We start from the raw sequence: 13,905 nt of genomic DNA, 5'->3' as shown, positions 1-13,905 counted from the left end.
CTTGACAGTCCGCCACGCCACCCTCCGCCATGGACCTTGCATCAAACAGCAGCCTCGGGCAGGCCGTTAAATTGCTTCCCTCTGCAGTGACTTCACCCCTGCCAGCCCTATGCAAGATGAAGAGCATGAAGGCGCATAGCTGTCGCACCAATTAAGCGCACTGCTTTAACTGGGAACTTTTCCCTTTCCAATACACTCCTTTCATCCAAATTTTATCAAACTCTTTAACCTTTAATCACAATAGTTGAACCATCTCTTTCTTATGAAAACCACAGAGATATCGAAATTCCATTTGGATGTTTATTTAACATTTTCAAATGCGGCTGCTTTCCATTCCAGGCTTTAGAAATCGACACGTGTACTTTAATAAACATCAACTTTGACCCTGTTTATATAACCCAATGCATTTCGAGCCTTAGGCTATTCGTCAGGGGTTTCTGCAAGATACAATAAGAAATGTTATTCCAATTGCGTCAGAATCTACTTTTTCAACATAGATAAAAGTTGTTAATAAAAATCATTTCAAAAGTGAAACGTAAAATTGGCAACCCACTGCTGATCTCCAACCCACTAATAATACACAAATCAAAACATCAATAATCAACCCAACTACAAAACACCATCTGTTGGCAGCCCATGACTAAATTAAATACCACCCCCAGTCAAATAACATCCCAAACTGATCTCTACTGATGAAGGACACTATCCAGAAATACGAGCCATGTCTCGTGGATGTACGTCGTTACAACGCATGCTGAGGTTCCGTGACAATTGTAAGTGGTGTTTTCGACTCGCACGAATATGGTCGAGTCTGGTATCTATGAACCGCAAATGACGAGTTTAGTGGGTGTACGCAGTTTCACTGTGCTAACCTAAACCGTTCGTCTGTTACGTGGGTATTTCTATCTGTACCCACGGGTTCCATCTTAGATACAGCATCCATTTTGTCTCTTGCCCTCAAGTAGCCAGCGAACGGACGATGTCCGCTTCGCGACCCCGGGACTCCCAAGATATTTGCGGAAGACACATGTCCTTTGTAAGTGTCTTTATGACCAGGGGAAGGATACTGTAAGGCAGATGGCCCCGCTCGAGGCTCATCTTGCCGTGTCGGTTTATTGTCTCAGCCGTGCATCTCATTAGGCACGTCCCTTTGATGCCTGTAGCTCGTGTTTCCCGATACCTCCCCTTTTACACCCTTTCTAATCTCCCCACTGTTTCCATCTTCCTCTGCACCTGTTCTTGTTCCTTCTTCGATCTGTTTTACTGCTGATTGGAATGTACTAATGGTGGGAAGATGGGCTTTTACAGTTGGGAACCGCCAAATGTTTCCGCACTTATGTTCCGGACCTTGTATGTATCAAAGTGACCAAAGCGACCCCTCTGGGGGATGATTATGGTAACCGGGTTGTAAACCTTTGTGTGCTATGCAAACCTATGGGAGAATTATGTATAAAAGGAGCGATCCACAGAACCAATTTGAAGCAGTCTCCCCGAACTACACTCGTTGTACTTCCTGTGACTTCTGTGTTTCCCTGCAGCAAATAAACCTTGAATCTTTGACGCCGAAGGAAGTGTCCCGTGTCTCTGTGATTCGTACGCCGGAGCAGGTTACCCACGAAGGTTTTAGGTGTTGTCCCCTGGCACCGCTGGGTCCTAAATAACCCAGTCCTTCAGTTGGCGCCCAACGTGGGGCTGCATCAGTGGTACCGGTCCAAGCCCGACGATCGTGAGGAACTTCGTGTGAAATCTCCGAGGGAAGCTGCACTCCGCTTCATCGATCCTGTTGTCGAAATAAGTGGCCCAAAGACTTTTCCCGCGAAGATTCCCGCCTCCTGACGGCTGCGACGGACTGCTGCCCTGACTGTAGACCTGTTTTGGCGCCTGGCGTAGACCTTGGTAGAGCGAGACGATTGACGGGCGTTCCTGGTGACGCCATCGATCTTTGAGTTAAGTATTTGTGGGTCGCTCCCAGAGTTCTTGGTTGTGGTTGCTTAGTGGTTGCATGGTTCCATTGCATTTGTGGTTCTTGGTACTTTGTTGTGTTGTTTGACGACTGCAGCCGCCAAAAACCGAGGGTTTTTGCTCTTTGCAGGGACTTGGTAAATCCCGTAACCCTTGACGTTTGTGAAACTCGGCTAGTGTGCAAGATGCCTGGTCGCAGTACTTTGTTTAGTTGTTTCAGACGTTGTGGTGCGGATTCCCGACTGGAGGACTCGTGTCCGATACCTCCGGTTGGAACTCCGACTTATGAACTGTACAGCAAACATGGGCTAGGCCCGATTACTTTGAATGATTATTGGATTCGCTATACTAAGAAGGACGGTGTCCTTAGTTGGCCACCTCATGGTAGCTTTGAGACCCCGATCTTAGATAATCTAGAGGCTAAATTGTTCGAGAAAAAGTCAAGGCCGGCCATGTTTGATGCCTTTCGGTTGTGGCGTAAAGAAGCCCGACAGAAAGAAATCAGACAGACTAAACGAAATCAGAGAGATGGTGTTGCTGCCATTGTAAAGAAAGCAGAGCAATTTCAGCGTGATAAGGAGGTTAAGGAAAAGGAAGTGTTTGATAGACTACAGCGCATGACTATAGATAAATGCTATCCTGCTTTGCCTACGGAGTCGGAAAAGAAGGAAGAAACAGTTGAGGATCCTTTAATGTCCTATCTTATGAAGTCGCCACCTCCGTATGTACAGGGTGCCGCAGCTCCTGTGGTTCCCCCTGTACCTATTCTTCCACCTATTCTTCCTCCGCCTGTTCCTCAACCTGCACCCGTTCTTCCGACTGTTCCTGCTCCTTTGCCTGTTGCTATCCCTACTGCTCCTCCACTTCCACATACTCCTGTTCCCGCTACTGCTCCTGCTCTGTTAACTCCTGCTGTTGCCTCTGTCTCTACTCCTTCGCTTGTTAGTCCTGTGTCCTATACTTCTCCCTCTACTCGTAGTCGTACTTCTCCTCTTGCGGCTAGTTTCTTTCATTCTCTCGGACCTGTTCTTGGGTCCGCTGGTTCCGATGGTCCTCAGAGACGTAGTCAGCTTCCTGGTAACAGGGAACGCGCTTCGCTATATAATATGGCGATGGGTTGGATGACACATCCTCTTAGAAATCCACCACGTGTTGTACTCGATACGTTTTGTCAATTCAATATACCAACCCAAAGATTTGTGTTCGAGGAAATTTGTAAGGTCCTTCGTGATCAGATATCGGCCGATGCACCTGACGAGGTGCTGACCGCTTTGTCTGATCTACAGCTTCAGTTCTCGACTGGACTGATAGTGGATACCAACGTTCGACGTGCTGTTGAGCGGTTGCTATCTTTTCGTCCCACTCCTATACCTCAAGCCTTGTTTGTTGAGGATGTCGAAAGACAACCAGATGAGTCTGGCCAATTTCCTATGCGAGAGGTTCCACCAGTATGGATGCCAGGGAATCCTGCGGCAAACCCCCCGATCTTGCCGTTCTTCCAGAGAGTATGGATACATCTCCCATGGAAACGCTCAGAAGTGTTACAGGTGAAGCAATCATTGCCTGACCCTCGCAAAAATCCTACAGGGTATTACAAAGAATTGTCGCAGCTCGTAGATGCTACGGTAATGAATCTTGCCGATATTGACATGCTGTTTGGCAATGTCGTACCGCAACCGGTATGGGCTAAGATTCGTCAGGAAAATCATCCGAATGAACTAGGTGGTGATTGGGCTGCCATTGTGGCGGCGGATGGTCGACAAACTGGTGGTGCTAAACCCGAGCAGATGATTGCTGCTCTTCCTCAAAGAATAATCACGCTAATGAAAACTCTTATGCCAGCTATGAGGGTGAATTGGGACAAACTGTCGGCTTGTAGACAGAAGAAGGACGAGAGTGTCTCCGACTTCTTTACGAGGTTCGAGGAGGCATTCATCGACCATAGTGGTCAGGATATGGGCACGGAGGGTGGTCAGCGGTTGTTCGTGGACAAGTTTGTTTCAAACTTATTGCCCGATTTGAGCAATAAATTGAAGAATTCAGAAAGTGCGTGGGCCGTTTCTACTTCAGCTCAAATATTGGCCACAGCACAATATTATGAGAATAGAGAGAAAGAAGAGAACGACCGTGCTGATAAAAAAACGAAAGAACTTAAAACTAAAGTGTTGTTACAGCAAGCGTATCCTCCACGTTCGAATCAGAATGCTTCGCAACAAAATAGATCGCAGTCGCAATCGAACCGTTCACAATCTCGAAATGACTCCTCTTCCCAAAGATCTTCGTTAGGGTACAATCAATGTGCCTATTGTAGACAGGAGGGTCATATAAAATTCAATTGTCCTGTTCTAAACGATCGTAATAGCGGTAATTCATCTAGAGGAGGTCGTGGTGGTTCACAGCAGACGTCGCGCGGTAGGGGTCGTGGTGCTCAGAATGACCGTTCAGATAACTCATCGAATTCTAATAACTGTTTTGATCAACGTGGATCATCGCAGGGACGATCTGCGCAGTACAATGTAGACGATTATTACGTCGATCAGGGAACTGACGACAGTAATTACTAGGACAGCCATAGACAAGGAGAGGGAGTGGTATCAGTTCCGGTTGATCAGAGAGGGCCTTACGTCGCAGTTGCTACATCGGGCGTCGTTGAGCCTTTTCTGTTGGACACTGGTGCAGCGAAAAGTTCTATCATGCATTCGAAACTCCCTGGCGCACCTTTGTCTGGCTTAACAAATGTTTCCGTTGGATTCTCTGGCGCCCCCGTTAGCAATCCAGTTTCGCGCCCTTTGCCCCTTACAATTGGGCCTCGTGAGCTGCAAGCTCCGTTGATTTTGACTACTGGTTGTGGTGAAAATCTTTTGGGCCTGGATTTGCTTAAACGTTTGTATGCAACTTTGTATTGTTCTCCTGCGGGTGTAAAGCTTACGTTGGGAGAGAGGGTTGTCTCTCCTATGTACTTGTCTCTCGATAAGCTTCCACCGGAATTGGGTTCTCTTCCTACATCTTTGTGGGCAACGGGTCCCAACGATGTGGGCCTGCTTGACATCTCACCCCATGTTGTTCAGTTGAAATCTAATGTGCGATTGCCACGTATTCCCCAGTATCGTATCTCTCTTGATGGTGAACGAGCACTGCTAGCGATCATCTATGATCTGATCGAGAAAGACGTTATTGAGGAAACGCGTGGAAACGTGTGCAACAGCCCTGTTCTCCCCATTCTTAAACGTACTGATCCTTCGAAACCACCTGTTTATCGTTTTGTTATCGATTTGCGGGAGGTAAATAAAATTGTGATTCCTCAGTTCCCCGTTGTGCCTGACATCACGGCACTACTGACTCTGATTCCTGCTTCTGCATCTTGGTTTTCGGTGATTGATTTGAAGAATGCGTTCTTCAGCATCCCGATCGCAGAAGAGAGCAGAGACCTTTTCGGTTTCTCTCTTGGTGGACGCAGCTTCCGGTTTAAACGCGCTCCTCAGGGCTACTGTGAAAGTCCATTGATTTACAGTCAAGCCTTGAAGGGTCAACTGGATGCGTTTAGGTTGCCGGCTGGTGCGGCCTTAATCCAATACTTCGATGACTTATTGGTAGCTGCAGATACTCAGGACATTTGCAAAATTGCTACGGTGTCGTTGCTGCAACATCTCTGCGAGTTACATCACAAGGTGTCACCTTCTAAACTCCAATATTGTTGTCAAGAAGTAACCTATCTAGGTCACTTATTGTCAAAGGAGGGAAGGCGGTTGACCCCAGAGAGAATTGCAGCGATTGCGCGAATGGCTGTGCCAACAACCCAAAGAGATGTGCGTGCCTTTCTAGGTATCACGTCGTACTGCAGGCAATGGATTCCAAATTTTTCATTGCTAGCGAAACCATTGGTGGCTCTTACGTGCAAGGATGTTTCAACTCCTTTACCATGGACGGAAGAATGTCAGAAAAGTTTTTCTGAACTACGTGATTCATTGTGTTCGGCTCCTGTGTTAGGTACTCCTGATTACAGTAAGCTGTTCACATTATATGTTCACGAGAGGGAAGGTTGTGCGTTGAGCGTTTTAACGCAACCTTTGGTGGTAAGCAACGTCCATGTGCATATTTTTCCTCGACCTTGGACCCGGTAGCTAGAGCATTGCCGAGTGGTTTGAGAGCAACAGCGGCAGCTGCGGTGTCCATCCGACAATCAGCAGGATTGGTCATGGATAATATGCTTACGGTGATGGTTCCGCATGCAGTCGATACTCTTTTGAATCGTACGAAAACACAGCACTTGACGAGTGCGAGATTGTCTGGGTACGAGTTGACGTTGCTGGCAAGTCATATTCAGATAAAACGTTGCAATGTTCTGAATCCGGCGACTTTGTTACCAATTAGCTCAGAGTCAGATGAAATAACAGAACACGACTGTTATTTGAGAACAGAAGAGGAAACAAAAGGTCGAGTGGACCTTAAAAACACTCCTTTGGAAGATCCAGATGGAACGCTGTATGTGGATGGTTCATGTTTTAAACTGCCGAATGGTGATGTGACTACTGCGTATTGGAATGGACTAATGGTGGGAAGATGGGCTTTTACAGTTGGGAACCGCCAAATGTTTCCGCACTTATGTTCCGGACCTTGTATGTATCAAAGTGACCAAAGCGACCCCTCTGGGGGATGATTATGGGAACCGGGTCGTAAACCTTTGTGTGCTATGCAAACCTATGGGAGAATTATGTATAAAAGGAGCGATCCACAGAACCAATTTGAAGCAGTCTCCCCGAACTACACTCGTTGTACTTCCTGTGACTTCTGTGTTTCCCTGCAGCAAATAAACCTTGAACCTTTGACGCCGAAGGAAGTGTCCCGTGTCTCTGTGATTCGTACGCCGGAGCAGGTTACCCACGAAGGTTTTAGGTGTTGTCCCCTGGCACCGCTGGGTCCTAAATAACCCAGTCCTTCAATGCTTTTACCACGCATGCCTTTACGACGCAACTTTTACAACGCAAACCATTACAACGCATAGTGTTGAGGGGTGCTGGATAGTGAATAGTTTAATTTACTATTCCAACTCCAGTCCCCGTGGATAGTAGGGAAGGTGTTGGATAGTAAATTAAATCTATTCCCTATCCTAGAGCGCCCCCCAGCGCAATGCGTTGTGATGGTTTTCGTTGTAATAGTTGGGTCATAAAGGCACTGCGTGGTAAAAGTTGCGTTGTAAAGGATGTTTCCCATGTCTCGTGTCTAGGGACACCTTTTACTAAGCACCTGATTGCACCAACCTTGGTGTAATACTTACGAACTTTGTCCTGAATCGTGTGAACTGCATTTACCAGAATGCGAAGGGGCGACCCGGCTGAGAGGTCAGGAGTGTGCTCCCTCCCTGTTTCCTGTTTAGGGCTCCCGTGAGCCTCCATAGCTGATGAGCTATAGGCGAAGCACCTCCGCGCCCGAGAGGCAACGAAGCCTGGATTGTTTGGCAGCCTCTTAGCCACCCCAAACTGATCTCTACTGATGAAGGATACTATCCAGAAACACGAGCCATGTCTCGTGTCTAGAGACACCTTTTACTAAGCACCTGCTTGCCCCAACCTTGGTGTAATACTTACGAACTTTGTCCTGAATCGTGTGAACTGCATTTACCAGAATGCGAAGGGGCGACCCGGCTGAGAGGTCAGGAGTGTGCTCCCTCCCTGTTTCCTGTTTAGGGCTCCCGTAAACCTCCATAGCTGACGAGCTATAGGCGAAGCACCTCCACACCCGAGAGGCAACGAAGCCTGGATTGTTTGGCAGCCTCTCAGCCACCCCAAACTGAACTCTACTGATGAAGGATACTATCCAGAAACACGAGCCATGTCTCGTGTCTAGAGACACCTTTTACTAAGCACCTGCTTCCGCCAACCTTGGTGTAATACTTACAAACTTTGTCCTGAATCGTGTGAACTGCATTTACCAGAACACGAAAGGGCGACCCGGCTAAGAGGTCAGGAGTGTGCTCCCTCCCTGTTTCCTGTTTAGGGCTTCCGTGAGCCTCCATATCTGACGAGCTATAGGCGAAGCACCTCCGCGCCCGAGAGGCAACGAAGCCTGGATTGTTTGGCAGCCTCTTAGCCACCCCAAAATGTTCTCTACTGATGAAGAATACTATCCAGAAACACGAGCCATGTCTCGTGTCTAGAGACACCTTTTACTAAGCACCTGCTTAAACCAACCTTGGTGTAATACTTACGAAATTTGTCCTGAATCGTGCAAACTGCATTTACCAGAATGCGAATGGGCGACCCGGCTGAGAGGTCTGAGGTAATAGAAATTTTCAGGTAGCCAAAATGTCCCCTAACTCGCACCCTATCCATGCACCCATGTTCCATGTATGTGGTGTACCTCCTGTTCTGTACCTGCTAGAAAGACGCAAAGACATTTGCGTCCATCCTTAATATGTTAGCTATCCAACCATACCAAGAAATCCTGTTAATCATGTTCCTAGACATATGTTGCCACCGTCTTTATATGGTGCACTTCTGTAATTCGCACACGTTTTCTCCATGTTTTTGGGCCCAGTCGAGCTAGGCCCTTAACGAGGCCCTGAGCCTAATCTCTCTTGTCTCCGAAAGCTGTATGCATCCCTGACCCCTGCCTTACTTCCTGCCAGCGCAGCGGTGCCAAGCTCCGCCTGGACTGCCTGCCAAATTCATGTTTTGCCTACAGGTATCTGCTCAGCCTCCTCGAAAACACATTCCAGTCTAGTGAAATAGGTAAACATTCTTCCCGGCTGCAGAGAAAAGGGCCTTGCGAGCCTGCCTTCCTGTCCTCCATGCAAGTAATCTACTGCTCCCGTTACCATGGTATGCCCACGGCCCCCGCACTCTACATGAAGATTCATATGCACGCACTAGCATTCAGTGATGGACAGCCTCTGCTCGAGAGACCTTTTACTTCAGACACTACATCCTCAAAACATACGATATCAGATATGCTATAGGTACAGGTTGCCCTGACACTCCAGACACCAGTCTCCTCTACTAGTACTAAAGTCAAAGCCCCCAGTTCCACGTCATATTAGTTGCGCGCGCATACAGGTGAAGGGTTTCTGCTGATCCTGCATACTTTTTTTTTTTTTTTTTTTTTTTTGGGGTTCAACCTGCTTTATTGGATTGAAAAGAGTGTAATACACAGCTTGGTCCGCCACAACCCGGAGGCCGGCAGCAAAATGCATGAACAGTACACAGCCAATAGCCGGCATCCCAGGGGCCCGGCGGCGTGTGGGAGAGAAGCATACATGATGTTGGTTCTGCAGTCCAGGGAGCAGGTCCGGCAAGGATGAGCAGCAGTTGAACAGGGTTTTTTGCAGTCGAGAGTTGAGAACCCTCTCCTGTATATTTTTTTTGTTTCAAATACATAGTCCCCCCCAAAACAGTAACCCAGAACTCCCCAACCCAAATTATAACTACGAGGCAATGTGTTGCTTTGTCGAAATACGATTATAGTGTGGTGCAGCGAGATGGGCCAGTAGGCCGTAGTCCATGGCGGAACTTATGTCCGAGACTGGTATCCTATCGTGGTATAAGCCTGCCAAGATGTGTCCTATAGGTGCAGAAAAATAAGAAAATCCGGGGTGCCATCTAATCAGAGCACGAGTCGGGCTGGGGATGCAGAAACAAGAGAGGAGTCATACCCGAAGGGAAGGGGGGGCGTGGGCCAGATTCAAGGCAGGTGATCTAGTCCATACAGGGCGCTGCAGGGGCATGAGAGCGTGTGGGGACTAGGAGAGCCGGTCGTCGCAGAGAAAAACCAAGGGGGCTACAATCCGGGAGGGGGCGTCCGCGTGCTGGGGAGGGGGGGTGGGTCGCTCGAGCGTGCATCGTCTTCCGAGTGTGTGAGCAGATAGTGCGTTAACGGTTCCCAAATATCTCTGGGTCTGCAAGAGAGGGGTACCAATTCGGCAAAGGTAGTGTGTTGGTCCTGGCAATATGTTAAGTCCGTAAGCCAGTCCTTAAACTTAGGAGCTCTTCCTCTGCCCCAGCGGCAGGCTACTCGACGTTTGGCTAAGAGTAAGGCAGTGTCAACAAATTTGCGGCTTCCTTTAGGCAGTTGTTTCGTGTGTCCGAGGACGGCGACCAATGGGTCAGCGGGCATTGCCTCGTCCACCATCTCCGCAATAGCTTCCATAACCAGCTGCCAGTAATGAGCAACCTGGGGGCAGTCCCATGCCAGGTGTAAAAAATCAGCATTGTCAGCGCGGCAGCGCTCGCAGCGGTCGTTGTCAGCCAAGCCGAATCTGTGTTTCCGAGCCGGAGTATAGTATACTCTCTGAAGGAATTTGTAATGAATAATTTTCAATCTGCTGCTGGCAGATATGCGAGAAGTAAGCGTGCAGCAGTATTTCCACTGCTCATCAGTGATGTCGATGGCAAGTTCAGCGGACCAGCGCAGCCTGGCACTAGACTCCGGTTCAGGGGCAGTAGTGCGGATCTGACGGTAAAGACCGGATACCAAATGGGACCCGTCCTGTGATTCCAGCAGGAAGTGCAATGGCGTGAAGGTATCAGGTTCGTTGGGATAGTCAGGTAGTATGTCCCGCATCCCCGCGCGTAGCCGAATGTAATAAAAGAGTTCAAGGGAGGTATGCGCTTGTGCTTGAAAGAACTGCTCCTTGGTTTTGAAACTACTCTCATGGAACAGGTCGCCCCAGCAGGTGATGAGCAGTTTGTCACACAATTGACGGAAACCGCGTTCCGACAAGAGAGACAGTTGTGGATGATAAGTAAGTGGCAGCTTAGGAGAGTAGGGAAACAGGCATGACAGATGTCTGGCAATGCGGCGCCATGCATCTAATGTGCAGGAAACTGAGGTGTTCGCAGTGGTAATGGACGCTTCAGGACAATGCAGCAGCCCATCGAGTGGTATAGGGTGCACAATCCAGTCTTCCACCGCTATGTGTGGCATGAAAGGAGTCGGAGCAATCCAATGGTAGGCAAAGTGCGCTTGCGCACATTGGTAGTAAGTTTCAAGATCAGGGACGTCGAAGCCGCCTCTATCGTAGGGGAGAGTCAATGTTGACCACTTTAAGCGGGGAGATTTACCGCCCCAGAATAGTCTGCGCAGCTCCGTGCGGATCATTCTGAAGAAAAAAGCGCCAGGGTAGTAGGGGATGTTAAGGAACAGATACAGGAAGCGAGGTAGAATTACCATCTTAATGAGGGAGGCTCTACCCGCCATGGAGAGCGGCAGCGTAAGCCATCTGTCCACCGCAGTAGTGAGTTTGGTCATGGCTACACCGTAGTTGGCTCGTATCGTCTCCTCTCTATCACGAGATATTCGAATCCCCAGATATTTAAGATCATCGCTACACCATTCTAGTGGGTAATCGAGAGGGAAGACTTGCACTGCGTCAGTAAGTGGGAAAAACTGCGACTTTGCCCAGTTAATGTGGACACCCGATACCCCTCCGAACATAATGAATTCTCGAAGCAGGGGATTGAGATGTGTCTCGGGATGCTTAACGTATAATGTGATATCATCAGCATATAGGGACACATCTATTTGCCGTTGCAGGCATTGCACTGCACTCTCCCGATGCAGCTGCCGTAAACGACATGCAAGTGGTTCGACCGCAATGGCGAATAGCAGGGGAGAGAGCGGGCATCCCTGCCGGGTGCCCCTAGTGAGTGCAATAGGTGGCGATAGGCGGCCGTTGATCAGCACTCTCGTGGTGGGGTCTGTGTACAGGAGTCGGACCCAGGAGAGAAATAATTTGGGGAAGCCCATGCTGGCCAAAACCGAAAACAGGTAAGGCCATTCGACCGAGTCGAACGCCTTGGTGGCATCCAGGAACACCGCTGCAACAGGGATGTCGGGGTGGACCGTGCGAAGCAAGGCAAAGAGGGTGCGGAGATTATGGGATGTAGAGCGTCCTGCCACAAAGCCCGACTGGTCAGGTAGGACCAGCCTGGTCATAAGAAGCGACAGTCGGGTGGCTAAGACTTTGGCTAGGATCTTGACATCGCAATTTAGGAGGGATAGTGGTCGGTATGAATCACAGGTGGTGGGGCTTTTATCCGGTTTTAGTAGGGAGGTGATGACCACTTCACGCATAGAGCGGGGAAGTATGCCATCAGCTAAGGATTCCGTGAAGACTTCGCGTAGCACCGGCGCCATTATGTCAACGTAGGTTTTATAAAATTCAGCCGGCAGGCCATCAAGTCCCGGCGCCTTGCCATTCTGGAGTGACATGATGGCCTCTCGAACTTCGTCTAATTCAATAGGAGCTGCAAGAAACTCTCTGTCTCCGTCGCTGAGCCAGCATAGTGCCACCTCAGTAAGGTAGTCAGTGTGTGATGCATGTTCCGCTGCCGTTGAGGTATATAGCGAAGAGTAATATGTCGTGAATGTGGTCAATATTTCTGCCGGGTCCCTGACTACAGTGCCGGCGTCGTCAATGAGCTCGAGTATAGTGTTGTGTACGCGCGATGGTTTAGTGATTGCAGCGAGCACTTTGCCAGGCCTATCACCCTCGCAATATTTCCGAGCCACCCAGTGTTTGCCCCGATATTTCGCCTCCCTAGCTGCCTCCTCTTCAAATTTCGATAGTGTCTCCCTAAAGGTGGCGTGTAGGTGTGGGTCAGAACTTGCGACCATGCAGCGTTCCAAAGCTCGCAAGTCGCGCTCCAGTGCAGTTATGGACTGCAGGATATTACGCAACACCCCGTGACACTTGGAGATGCAGAAGCCCCTAACAGTGACCTTAAAAGCCTCCCATATGTGTTCTACTGATTCCACAGAACCTTTATTCCGTGGGAAAAACTCAGCTATCTCCTCACCCAACTCAGTACGGAAAACATTGTCCAAAAGCACATCAGGCCGCAGTCGCCACTGAGGACGAGGGCTGTCCCACCCAGGAACGTTTAATTGCATCGACACAGGGCTGTGGTCAGAAAAGGTCCTAGGCAGGTGTTCTACGTTTACCAACTCTGCAATAACCTCTCTATCAACTAGGAAATAGTCGAGACGTGCCCACGTCCCGGTGTGTGAGGTAAAGTGCGTCCCCTCCCGCCCCTGGGTATGCAGGTGTCTCCAGGCATCCAAAAGACCCCCCTCCTCCATAATTCCCTCTAATGTCTCCCTAGATCTGGGCTTGTAGGAGCTGACACCGTCCGCCCTATCCATGTGTGGCACCAATGCAAGGTTGAAATCTCCACCCCATACAACATGTCTTGCCCCAACGGCCACAATTTCCCCCCACAACATAGAATAAAAGGCTGGAGTGTCAACATTCGGTGCATACATGGACACAAACATATAGACATCGCGGCCTATTCTTCCCCACAGCAAAGCATAACGCCCTTCTTTGTCCACCGCCTCTCCGAGACGATGAAAAGGCACCCCGCGGGCAATGAGTACCGCAACCCCTCTTGCATATGTCGAGTATGAGGAGAAAACACGTGTACCTGCCCATTTTTTCGCAAATGTAGCATCGCCCTGAGCAGGCAGATGTGTCTCCTGTAGCATGACAACTTGCACATGATGTCTATTCAAATAAGCAATTATATTTCTGCATTTCTTCGCATTGTTGAGACCCCGTATATTCCACGATAAGCATGTCAATCTTGCGCAGGTATTCAATACTGCCATATATACAGCAACTCTATGTATGAGGATGCCCAAGGGACTCTGGTGACATAGCCACAGCCATACCGCCCACTCTCAAAGGAACACCTTGTCAGCAGATAAATGTACATACTGAGCAACAAAAGCCTCTTGAACCCCAGCCCCCCCCCACCCACCCCAGCATCCCAAACATGCCAGTAGCCATGGATCCCCCCCTCATAATCCAACCCCAATCTCCCTTCCAACCGCAACAGCAGTAACAAAAAACACAACCATGAATCGGGGAACACCCAGAAGGGGTAAAGCATAGAGTGCGTACTGCCACCACCTGGCTCTTAGCTCCAGCAGTATGCCGCCCTCGGT

Source organism: Lissotriton vulgaris, unplaced genomic scaffold (assembly GCF_964263255.1).
Source record: "Lissotriton vulgaris unplaced genomic scaffold, aLisVul1.2 SCAFFOLD_373, whole genome shotgun sequence".
In the NCBI taxonomy this organism is placed as follows: domain Eukaryota; kingdom Metazoa; phylum Chordata; class Amphibia; order Caudata; family Salamandridae; genus Lissotriton; species Lissotriton vulgaris.
The sequence above is the reverse complement of the archived record's forward strand: the minus strand, read 5'-3'. Positions refer to the sequence as shown.